At 41.1% G+C, this 13,153-nt stretch overlaps 1 long non-coding RNA gene across 1 annotated transcript in view; it reads left to right on the top strand.

Moving 5' to 3' along the window:
* The first annotated feature begins 6,906 nt into the window (after positions 1-6,906).
* Positions 6,907-13,153, top strand: part of LOC121014898 (uncharacterized) — a 17,208-nt gene continuing 10,961 nt past the window's right edge. The window contains exon 1 of the long non-coding RNA XR_005783491.1: positions 6,907-6,917. This is a non-coding gene — a long non-coding RNA (uncharacterized LOC121014898). The remainder of the gene's footprint in view (positions 6,918-13,153) is intronic.

Genomic DNA, 13,153 nt, shown 5'->3' with positions numbered 1-13,153 from the left:
CATTCCCTTCAGTTATCCCAGAGTTAAGTTTGTGATTCTCAAGTTGTCACGGGGTGAATTCCAAATGCCCCGTCACTTTCAGATGGCTTCCCAGTCACTTGTGAGTAGCACTTTGACTTTTAATCTTTCTCGACGCTTTTTGACCCGGACTATGTGTGTTTTCTCACCATAAATCATCTCCATCTCTAAGGGAAGCCTCCCTCAGTCAAGGTCTCATTGCATTTTTGCTTCCCCAAGGCTCCTCCAATTGCCTGGGATTAGAGTGAGAATCGCCTGAGACCATGCAGATAGTTCAATAAACTGCTTAAAAAAAAAAAAAAAACAAAAAAACAGCCGCCCTGCTTGCCCAGTCTGCTCCCCGGCCTTCATCTCTGCACTCGATGCCCGGATCAATATGGGCATCGTGGTAATTAAAGGCTTGCAGGTCTGAAGCTCTGGCGGGCTCCCCTTATCTGCAGAAACAGGGCCTTGCACATCTGCTCCCACTGTCCTTGACTTCCTCAGCCACAATCAACGATCCCGTTGCTGGTTTTTATTCCAGATCGACTATGTCAGGTGTACTATTGGAATGCTCTTTGCTCCTACAATCATCACCACGGCCCACCCTAGTAATACTGGATGGCACTGGCTGCTTTGTGTTCTTATCCTAGTACTAAACCGAATTCCCTTCGACTCCTCGTAAATCTCTTCTGGAGGAATAAATGCATTCCTGTTGAATTATGTTTACCTATCTGTTAGCTTTCTGACAGAGTGACTCTGGAAAATCCCCTTAAGTTTCAGAAGCTTCTGCTTTGGCTCTACCTTTGTGATGATCAATATCTCCACTAAAAATGAAAAATTCAGCCAAGCATAGGCACGACTGCAAATATGTGAATATGTGATATTACACACATCCCAAAGCATTATAAAAATTGCCTTACTTTACATCTGGTGGCGAAAGCCAACTCTGTCGTTATATTTAGGTATTGAGGAGATCTTTGATTTGTGAGGCCCTGTGAGAAGCTGAAAAATACTTCAGACATATTTCCTCTGACATCTCCACTCACGGAGGCTGGAAGGTTTGCTATAAATTATGCAGGATGTCAGTAAGATCTGACTTAATCTTCTAAAAGCCCAGATTGTTTCTACATCACTACGAGTCCACAGGCAGGATCAATGGGGGAGAGGAAATTAAGGAGAAAACGGAGAGAGAAGCAATGAAACGGAAACATGGTTTTAGTCAAGACTATCACGTGACTTGACAAAAGTAACAACATGACCAACGATTGCCCCATCACCGACCGCCACCAACCACCACCCACGCACCACTAGCATCCGAACGGGTCTCTGCCAACGAGCACCATCACAACCAGCCTCTCCCACCACCCTCCCTGCCACCAACCACCCTCCATGTAGGAGTTAATGGGAAATGGTGCTGGTCACGAGGGAGTCCTGGGTGGTAGGAATTCAGACAGGTGGTTGAGGGAAGGTCCCGATGCCGATAAAGAGAATAAAAACCAAATTTGGATGTTCCTGCAAGGGGCTCATGAGGGGAGATCTGAAGGTTCTGTATCTCAAAACCAAAATATTAGAAGCAAGCAGCATGATGGAAAATTTATAACCATGGTTAAAAACACCTGAGAAATGGAAGTCACCTGTTAGGACGCAGCCCCAAACTAGAATCCTGGTGTATCTGTAAAGGTACCGTGGCGAACTGGTGACATTTAAGATCCAGCAATGTCAGACGGATCCTCCGACCTTCACAAAGTCACACAACAAGCAAAGTCCCCGTGGAGATTCAGAAGGCCCCGTGACAAAATCAAAAGTCTCTTCATCACACAGGTGGCCATGGCTTATTCCCTGCCCCCACCCAATAGAAATTTCCTGTACTCAACCACGAGTTAAAACCTGCTGCTCCGGGTGACTGTAAATTTTCCCCTTCTATCTTCAACTTCTCAGGTAATTGTACGTAATAGTGAGGGGGGGAGGAGAGAAGAAGAAAATCAATAGGAGATTATATAATTGTATTTCTTATCTTCCAGTGCTGAAGCTATCCATAGAAAATCTAGTTGTCAGAAGACCTCCAACCTTGACAAGGTTAGTCTGGGTTTACAGTCGAGTAGTTTGTGATTTTTAAAGTATTATGATGATGATGATCATTATGGAGCTGTAGCATGTACCTTCTAATTTGGTTGTCAGGGGAGACAGGGAGTGGTAATTAAGGCTAAAAGACGGAGAATGAGAGCCTTATTAAAGGGTATATGGAAGATGGGAATTTGATCTGAGAATTAGGCAGTCATGAGCCCGCGGCTGCAGCTGTGGCGTTCTTGAGTGACAGAGGGACCGAGCAGGCAATTAGAACGACAGGCGTCTGCCTAATCTGTACAATCCCGAACTACATCACATCCATTTAAATTAATTTTTATGAAGCCTGCACATTTATAGCCTCACCAAATTGGAAATTTGTTTGTTTATTGTCCACAGGAAGTAATTTTAGGGGAGCAAACAGCCCCGAGAGCAATCCTGTCTTGCTTGTCTTTTTAACTTGTAAAATTAATAATAGGAAATGAATCCAGAGGCTGCCGCCTTTATGAAGGGCTGATTGATCCTTGGCAGCCGGGCACCATCATGATCATGGGAAGGTCAAAGGGAGGCATGTAAAAGTCACCGCTGATTGAGTCCCTGCGTGGAGTGAAGGATTTGGGAGCGGGAGGGGGGGCTCGTGTTGTTGGGTGCTATAACTGAGAAATCCGTCTTCCCTGCGTTGCTGAAACTGAAATTTCCAGGAACGGATTTTAAACAACTTCGGACATAGTTATTTCAAGATGTCTGTTCGGCCGAGATAGCAATAGTTCATTACCATGCACGCTGAAAACCTATTTTAAGAAGTACTTTGCCACACAAAGATTAATTTACCACATCGCATTTTTTTCTCCCAGTAATGCTAATATAAATAATTGTTGTACCTTAAATTGGCATTATATTTCGACAGCCTAGTTTTTAACATACAAAGAATTGAGCAGAAGCATTGAGAAACAGGGAAATGGACAGAAAACAGGAAACTTTGGGAGCAGAGCTCTCCATTTAAATCCCATTTATTGTTCTGATGGAGTGTGGTAGCTGAGGGTGCCTGCTTCACAATTAAGGTTCAAAAATCATCAAAGTTTTGTTTGACTCAGGACAGAATCTGAAAACTCACCCTAATTAAGAGTGTTCTTATTACCAACTGCTATTTTCTTGTCGGGTTATCTAGTGGGCCTCTGTGTGTAGAAAATGTGATCCTATCGCATCACATCGATAGGTGATAGGTATGCAGTTTTCATGAGCCCTCCTAGTGAAAGGGGTATTGATGTCACCATCCTACAAAATAGTCAACAGATAATACCTATAGATAATGAAATAAAATTTAGGATTAATATAAAAAGTTGAAAATACCGGAAAGTAACATGCCTCTAATTTAGAGAGGAATCCACAGAAAGGAAAAGTTAATTGAATCCTGAAAATGTAGGCATGCTATTTACAGTGTTTGATGTTAAACAACATGAAACTTGTATTTAGGGACATGATTTAAAGCCAGAAATAATGGATTTGAGTATTTATCACTGGGAATACAAAAGAGGAAATAAGGATCCTTCGGAGAGATGGTTTTCATTTTTTATAGGTATTTTTATGTACACAGATCATGTGTTTATAAGCTTCTAATCACTGTCAATTGACTTCACATGAGATATCCGCACCCCCCCCAAAAAAATTTCACTATGGTGTCTTTTACTCTTCATCATTTTTAGTGTGATGATGAATAGCTCAACGGTCCATTTCACTTCCCTCTGTACAAAACTCAAGTGGCCATAGCTAATGTGTCCGTATGTTAGGTTTTGTGCATGTTACGGAGTGAACACGCATGTCATTCTCAGTGCCTTGCTGTGGTTCAGTCCTCCATGCAGTGTTGGAGGAAGGCACCGTCATTTCCTGTTGCATTACCACTCGGGGCATGCAGTCATGGGCCACCCGTGTGCCACCACCATTGACTGGGTGCTGTGTACCTTAACGCCCAGGATGCAGGACTGCTCAGGTGCATCTGACAGAACTCCCTCCCCCTCCAGGACCACCAGACTTTCAAGGGTTTTCTGTAGGCCCCCTAGGGGTTCTGTATCTGTTCAGAACAAATACTGCATGCTTGCTGTGCTAAGGCTTAATTGCGGGCTGCTTCCCAACCATTGGTGGGGCAGTTGATCAAATCAATTGAAGGAGGCCTGTTAACGTGATGGGGAAAATTTGGTGTTGGAAAGGTTGGTGGTAGTGTCTTGTTTTTGAGTATTTTGTTCACAAGCTACAACTCAATGTGCCTTTAACAGGGGAAGGGAGCACAGACCTGTAAGACTGAATGTAGTCTAAACTCTGATATTTAGGGGGCACGTGGCAGGGCTCAGTTAAGTATCTGATTCATCATTTAGGCTCAGGGCATGATCTGGTTCATGGGTTCAAGCCGTATGTCTGGCTCTGTACTGATGGTGTGGAGCCTGCTTTGGGTTCTATCTCCCTCTCTGCCCTCCCCCAGCTTGCTAGCTCTCTCAAAAAATTTAAGAAGTATATAAAAAAATATGCTAATTTTCTAACCTGCAACGAGTAATAGTCCATTGTATATATAAACCACATCTTCTTTATCCCCTCGTATGTTGATGGACATTTGGGCTCTTTCCATAATTTGGCTGTTGATGGTGCTGCTATAACCATTGGGTACATGTTTCCCTTTGAATCAACATTTCTGTTTCCCTTGGATAAATGCCTAGTAGTGCAATTGCTGGGTCATAGGGTAGTTCTATTTTTAATTTTTTTAGGAACCTGCACACTGTTTTCCAGAGCGGCTGCACCAGTTCGCATTCCCAGCAACAGTGAAGAGGGGGTCTCTCTTCTGTGTGTCCTCACTAACACCTGTTGTTGCCTGAGTTGTTTAGACCTTCTGATGGGTGTGAGGTGGTATCTGATGGTGGTTTTGATTTGTATTTCCTTGATGATGAGTGATGTTGAGCATCTTTTCACGTCTATTAGCCATCTGGAAGAAGTATCTGTTCATGTCTTCTGCCCATTTTTTCACTGGATTATTTGGGTTTTTTTGGGTGTTGGGTTTGGTAAGTTCTTGATAGATTTTGGATACTAACCCTTTATATGACATCTGCAAATATCTTCTCCCATTCCATCCGTTGTCTTTTAGTTTTGTTGATTATTTCCTTTGAAGAAGAATGAAATCTTGCCTTTGCAGCAGTGTGGATGGAACTAGGGTGTATTATACTAAGCGAAATAAGTCTGAGAAAGACGTATCCTATGATTTCACTTATACGTGGAATTTGAGGAACACGACAGATGAACATAGGGGAAGGGAAGGAAAAACCAGATGAAAACGGGGGGAGGCAAACCATAAGCGACTCTTACAGAGAACAAATTGAGGGTTGATGGGATGGGGGATGGGGAGGATGGGTTAAATGAGTGATGGGCACTAAGGAGGGGCACTTGCTGGGATGAGCACTGGGTGTCGTATGTAAGTGATGAATCACTAGATTCTACTTCCTGAAGCGAAGATGACACTGTATGGTAACTAACTTAACCACCTTCTCCTTCAACATTTAGGTATTAACACCCATTCTATGCTTAGAAAAGAAGGAAACCATGGCCGGCAAGGTGAGGTGTTGCTCATGGCTTTGTGGAACTTAAAATCTGGGGGGAGAAAGACCAAATGAGACCTCCGTTTCCTAGAGCGTAGAAGAAACGTCATGACTATGTAGGCAATGTGTGTGTGCACCTGGGAGAGGTTTACATAGGACACTTGCACATGTGAATGTACAGCTTCCTATTTGTTGGTGGTAGACTGAATAACCAGTAACTCAGATTTGAAGACGACTTACAGACCCCTTCCTATTAACATGGATGTAAAGTTCTTAATTCAGTGGTTACAAAATGCCTTAATACTAAAATCTTACAAATAAGTTAAATAGAAAAACATCACCTGAATCCATTTATAAAACACCTGAAAAAAATTCTAGAATTTCAAATATGTAGGAGTAACTAATCTAAAATCATAAGAATTTTTAAAGCCACTTAATTCAACTGTTCCTAGAACTGTAGATTTAATTTCTTTGCCTTCTGGTGTAGATGCTCAAAATCTTACTGAAGAAAATGTATGCTAAAAGTCATTATGCAGATTTCTTCAAAACTCTTTTCAGGGATTTCTTTTTGAGGAAATATGGACACTATGCATTTTAGATCCTCCACACATTTTCTAATTCTCATCCAAACTACACATTTGTACAATTACGAAAGTAAAATTTCACTTGGGTGAGTATATATCTGAGTATGTGTGTGAAAACACACACCTTTGACTATCTCCCAGCAGCTACCTGCCTGTGTAAGATATTAAAACATGTTCTCTTATAATTCAGAAGAGCACACAGGTAATAAGACAGTAACGTTTACCTTGAACAAGGCGAACAGGAGTGGAGAAAGCACTTTACCTGGTGTTCTATTTTGCCCACAATATAAATCACAGCTGTGCTTCTAAAATCAGCTTCTGAGAACTATTCCCATAAGTCAGCAATAAACATAATGAAAAGATGCTTAAAATGAGAAATACCACAATTCAATAGTTTAAAAGCACATTTACCAAAAAAAAAAAAAAAAAAAAGTCCTCTTTCACCAGATAAGGAGAAAACCATGGCTTGTGGTACCTAAAGCCTTGCTCTTCAATCTGGGGCTCATTGGAAGTGATTTGTAGAGAACCTTCTGGCCAGTGTCTGTTACAGAGCATTGTGGTTTTACAGACATCAGTTGTATGACTTTGCCATTTGTCTTGTGACTGTAGGCGTGCTTTGAGGAGGAGGGTGTGAGAAAAACTTTTTCCTTTGTGTTTTGTTGGCTGCTCTCTGCTTCAAAACTAAAAGGACCTTGTTGGGAACTTCTGGCAAACTAGACAGGGTTCAGATCTCAGCACAGGCGTGAAAGCCATTCAAGATGTCCAGACTCCCACGTGAGACCTCCTCCATCCACTTCACCAAAGAGCAGTAGTGGATGAAAATATCCGCAGCCTGTCTATCTGATGTAACCCTCTCAGTATCTGAAATGTGTAGGGAACTCCTGCAACACAAGAGAGAAACCACTGTTCAATGGGCGAAGAACTCTTAAGGGCTTGAATAAACAGGTTTTCCCCCAACGAAGATCTACAGTAGCCAACAAGTTCATGAAAGGATGTTGGACATCACTAATAAGGGAAAGGCAAATCAAAACCACAATGAGATGTCACCTCACACCTGTTAGGATGGCTGTTACAGATATTAAAAAGTCAGTATGTGGAGAAAGGGGAACTTTCATGCACTGTTGGTAGGAATGCAAACTGGTGCAGCCAGTCTGGAGAACAGAATGGAGGTTTCTCACAAGATTAAAAGTAGAACTACCCTGTGACCTAGTTATTCTACTTGGGAGTATCTAAAGGGAATGAAATCCAGATCTTAAAGATCTCTATAGCCCATGTTCATTGCGGTGTTTTTCACGGTATCCAAGACATGGAAACAACCTAAGTGTCCATTGATGGATGAATGGATAGAGAACAATGTGTGTACACACGGTGGAATTCCAGCCATAAAAAAGGAAGCCAGCCATCTGTGACAGCATGATGGAACTGGAGGACAGTACAACGGCTGAAATAAGTCACAGAACAAATGTTACCCGGTGGGACTTCTATGAGGAATCTAAACATCCAACTCAGTCAGAAGGTGCAATATGGTTTTTGCTGAGAACTTGGAGAAGGAATAGGGTTGGTCAGAGGTTCCAAAATTTGTTACTCAAGATTAAGTCCCAGACAGCTACCATACAGCATGGTGATGATCAGTATACTATATGGTGTACTGGAAGATACGCTAAAACAAGTGTATGTTTTCCAAAGGATTCTTTTTTTTAATGAAACTTATTGTCCAATTGGTTTCCATACAACACCCAGTGCTCATCCCAACAGGTGCCCTCCTCCATGCCCATCACCCACCCTCCCCCCCCCCCCCGGTCTTCTGTTAAGTTTCTCAGGATCCACATAAGAGTGAAAACATGGTATCTCTTTCTCTGCCTCACTGATTTCACTTAGCATAACGCCCTCCAGTTCCATCCACGTTGCTGTAAATGGCCAGATTTCATTCCTTCTCGTTGCCAAGTAGTATTCCATTGTGTATATAAACCACATCTTCTTTATCCATTCGTCAGTTGATGGACATTTAGGCTCTTTCCGTAATTTGGCTATTGTTGAAAGTGCTGCTATAAACATTGGGGTACAAGTGCCCCTGTGTATCAGTACTCCTGTAACTCTTGGGTAAACTCCTAGCAGTGCTATTGCTGGGTCATAGGGTAGTTCTATTTTTAATGTTTTGAGGAACATTAAATGTTTAATGTTTTAATGTTTTGAGGAAAACACAGTTTTCCAGAGTGGGTGCATCGGTTTGCATTCCCACCAACAGTGCAATGTCCTCGCCAGCATCTCTAGTCTCCCGATTTGTTCATTTTAGCCACTCTGACTGTCGTGAGGTGGTATCTCTCTCAGTGTGGTTTTGATTTGTATTTCCCTGATGAGTGACATTGAGCATCTTTTCATGTGTGTTGGCCATCTGGATGTCTTCAATAGAAAAGTGTCTATTTGTGTCTTCTGCCCATTTCTTCACTGGATTGTTTTTAGGGTGTGGAGTTTGGTGAGTTCTGTACAGATTTTGGATACTAGCCCTTTATCCAATATGTCATTTGCAAATATCTTTTCCCATTCCATCGGTTACCTTATAGTTTTGTTGTTTCCTTTGCAGTGCAGAAGCTTTTTATCTTGATGAGGTCCCAAGTGTACGTTTTTGCTTTTAATTCCCTTGCCTTTGGAGACATGTCAAGTAAGAAATTGCTGTGGCTGAGGTCAAAGAAGGTTGTTTTTTTTTTTTTTTTTTTTCTGCTTTCTCCTCCAGGGTTTTGATGGTTTCCTGTTTCGCATTCAGGTCCTTCATCCATTTTGAGTTTATCTTTGTGAACGGTGTAAGAAAGTGGTTTAGTTTCATTCTTCATGTTGCCATCCAGTTCTCCCAGCACCATTTGTTAAAGAGACTGTCTTTTTTTCTGTTGGAAAGTCTTTCCTGCTTTGTCAAAGATTAGTTGGCCATACATTTGTGGGTCCAATTCTGGAGTCTCTGTTCCATTGGTCTGTTTTTGTGCCAATAGCATGCTGTCTTGATGATTACAGCTTTGTAGTAGAGACTAAAGTCTGGGGTTGTGATGCCTCCTGCTTTGGTTTTCTTCCTCAATACTACTATGGCTATTCGGAGTCTTTTGTGTTTCCATATAAATTTTAGGATTGCTTGTTCTAGCTTCGAGAAGAATGCTGGTGCAATTTGGGATTGCATTGAATGTGTAGATAGCTTTGGGTAGTATTGACATTTTAACAATATTTATTCTTCCAATCCATGAGCACAGGACGTTTTTCTGTTTCTTTATATCTTCTTCAATTTCCTTCGTAAGCTTTCTATAGTTTTCAGCATACAGATCTTTTACATCTTTGGTTAGGTTTATTCCTAGGTGTATTATGATTCTTGGTGCAATTGTGAATGAGATCAGTTTTATTTGTCTTTCTGTTGCTTCATTATTAGTGTATAAGAATGCAACTGATTTCTGTATATTGATTTTGTATCCTGAGACTGCTGAATTCATGTATCCATTCTAGCAGGCTTGGTGGAGTCTGTCGGGTTTTCCATGTATAATATCATGTCATCTGCAAAAAGTGAAAGCTTGACTTCATCTTTGCCCATTTTGATGCCTTTGATTTCCTTTTGTTGTCTGATTGCTTGATGCTAGAACTTCCAACACTATGTTAAACGACAGTGGTGAGAGTGGACATCCCTGTCGTGTTCCTGATCTTGGGGAAAGCTCTCAGTTTTTCCCCCATTGAGGATGATATTAGCTGTGGGCTTTTCATAGATGGCTTTTATGATGTTTAAGTATGTTCCTTCTATCCCGACTTCCTTGAGGGTTTTTATTAAGACAGGATGCTGAGTTGTCAAATGCCTTTTATGCATCGATTGACAGGATCATATGCTTATCTTTTCTTTTATTAACGTGATGTATCACATTGATTTGCGAATATTGAACCAGCCCTGCAGCCCAGGAATGAATCCTTGATCATGGTGAGTAATTCTTTTTATATGCTGTTGAATTCGATTTGCTAGTATCTTGAGAATTTTTGCATCCATATTCATCAGGGATATTGGCCTGTAGGTCTTTTTTGCTGGGTCTTTGGTTTGGGAATCAAAGTAATGCTGGCTTCATAGAATGAGTCTGGAAGTTTTCCTTCCCTTTCTATTTTTTGGAACAACTTGAGAAGGACAGGTATTATCTCTGCTTCAAATGTCTGGTAGAATTCCCCAGGGAAGCCATCTGGTCCTGGACTTTAATTTGTTGGGAGATTTTTGATAACTGATTCAATTTCTTCACTGGTTATGGGTCTGTTAAAACTTTCTATTTCTTCCTGCTTGATTTTTGGAAGTGTGTGGGTGCTTAGGAATTTGTCCATTTCTTCCAGGTTGTCCAGTTTGTTGGCATATAATTTTTCACAGTATTCCCTAATAATTGCTTATATTTCTGAGGGATTGCTTATAATTCCATTTTTATTCATGATTTTATCTGTTTGGATTCTCTCCCTTTTTGAGAAGGCTGGCTAGAGTTTAATCAATTTTATTTTTTCAAAAAACCAACTCTTGGTTTCATTGATCTGCTCTACAGTTCTTTAGATTCTGTACTGTTTACTTCTGCTCTGGTCTTTATTATTTCTCTTCTGTGTTTGGGGTGTCTTTGCTGTTCTGCTTCTATTTCCTTTAGATGTGCTGTTAGATTTTGTATTTGGGATTTTTCTTGTTTCTTGAGATAGGCCTGGATTGCAATGTATTTTCCTCTCAGGACTGCCTTTGCTGCATCCCAAAGCATTTGGATTGTATTTTCATTTGTTTCCATATATTTCTTAATTTCTTCTCTCATTGCCTGGTTGACCCATTCATTCTTTAGTAGGGTGTTCTTTAACCTCCATGCTTTTGGAGGTTTTCCAGACTTTTTCCTGTGGTTGATTTCAAGTTTCATAGCATTGTGGTCTGAAAGTGTGCATGGTATGATCTCAATTCTTTTATACTTGTAAAGGGCTATTTTGTGACCCAGTATGTGATCTATCTTGGAGAATGTTCCATGTGTGCTCAAGAAGAACATATATTCTATTGCTTTGGGATGCAGAGTTCTAAATAGATCTGTCAAGTCCATCTGATCCAATATATCATTCAGGGCCCTTGTTTCTTTATTGATCCTGTGTCTAGATGATCTATCTGTTGTTGTAAGTGGAGTATTAAAGTCCCCTGCAATTACCACATTCTTATCAAGAAGGTTGCTTAGGTTTGTGATTATTTTATGTATTTGGGGGCTTCCATATTCGGGGCACAGACATTTATAATTGTTAGCTCTTCCTGATGGATAGACCCTGTAATTATTATATAATGCCCTTCATCTCTTGTTACAGCCTTTAATTTAAAGTCTAGTTTGTTTGATATAAGTATGACTACTCCAGCTTTCTTTTGACTTCCAGTAGCATGATAGTTCTCCATTCCTTCACTGTCAATCTGAAGGTGTCCTCGGGTCTAAAATGAGTCTCTTGTAGACACCAAATAGATGGGTCTTGTTTTTCTATCCATTCTGATACCCTGTGCCTTTTGATTGGAGCATTTAGTCCATTTACATTCAGTGTTACTGAAAGATATGGGTTTAGAATCATTGTGATGTCTGTAGGTTTCATGCTTGTAGTGATGTCTCTGGTACTTTGTGGTCCTTGCAACATTTCACTCAGAGTGCCCCTTAGGATCTCTTGTAGGGCTGGTTTAGTGGTGACAAATTCCTTCAGTTTTTGTTTGGGAATACCTTTATCTCTCCGTTTATTCTGAATGACAGACTTGCTGGATAAAGGATTCTCAGCTGCATATTTTTTCTGTTCATCACATTGAAGGTTTCCTGCCATTCCTTTCTGGCCTGCCAAGTTTCAGTAGATAGGTCTGCCAGTAGTCTTATGGGTCTCCCTTTGTAAGTTAGAGCCTGTTTATCCCTAGCTGCTTTCAGAATTTTCTCTTTATCCTTGTATTTTGCCAGTTTCACTAGGATATGTCGTGCAGAAGATCAATTCAAGTTACGTCTGAAGGGAGTTCTCTGTGCCTCTTGGATTTCAATGTCTTTTTCCTTCCCCAGATCAGGGAAGTTCTCGGCTATTATTTGTTCAAGTACACCTTTCAGCCCCTTTCTCTCTCTCCTTCTTCTGGAAATCCTAGGATATGGATATTGTTCTCTTTGATTGCATCACTTAATTCTCTAATTTTCTCCCCTCCTACTCCTGGATTTTTTTATCTTTTTCTCAGCTCCCTTTTTCTCAATTTTATCTTCTAATTTACCTATTCTCTCTTCTGCCTCTTCAATCCGTGCTGTAGCTGTCTCCATTTTATTTTACACCTCATTTATAGCATTTTTTAATTCCTCATGACTATTTTTTAGTCCGTTGGGCTCTGTAGCAATAGATTCTCTGCTGTCCTCTATGCAGAGGCGGGTTCTGTACTGTTGCACAGCCCTCCAGGGAGGGAATCACTTTCTCCATCTGCGGCCTGAGCCCCTGACCTACACCTGCGCCCAGGCCCCTGGCTCCCCTCCTCCCCAGGTGTGTGAACAGGGAGCCAGCCCCAGGCCCCAGTCCAAAGAAATCTGGCAGTTAGAGATCAGATCCCTCTCGGTGTCAGTCTGAGGTCTTTCTCCTGTCCAGATACTGTCCTCCACTACCCTAGCCTCTCTTTCTCTTCCCTTTGTCTCTCTGAAGGGGGCCCCTCCCCTCTGTGCCCACGCAGCCTTTTTTTTTTTTTTTTTTTTTCCCCCCAGCTTTCCCATTTTATTCCTAGTAGATTTAGTCTCTCTTCCTCCCAGGCTCCTGTGTTCAAAGTCCTTTGGTTTCTACACTTCTTTGTTTGAGAGGCGTGGGAAGTATGGATTCCCCCTACTTCTCCTCCATGTTGGCCCCTCCAAATGGTTCTTAAAGGTTTGCATAGACTGAGAGAAAAGCAAAAAAAAAAAAAAAAAAAAAAAAAAAAAAAAAAAAAAAAAAAAA

Source organism: Herpailurus yagouaroundi, unplaced genomic scaffold (genome assembly GCF_014898765.1).
Source record: "Herpailurus yagouaroundi ecotype Mexico unplaced genomic scaffold, PumYag 203, whole genome shotgun sequence".
Taxonomy (NCBI): domain Eukaryota; kingdom Metazoa; phylum Chordata; class Mammalia; order Carnivora; family Felidae; genus Herpailurus; species Herpailurus yagouaroundi.
Note: the sequence above shows the minus strand (reverse complement) of the source record. Positions and strands in the feature narration are given on the sequence as shown.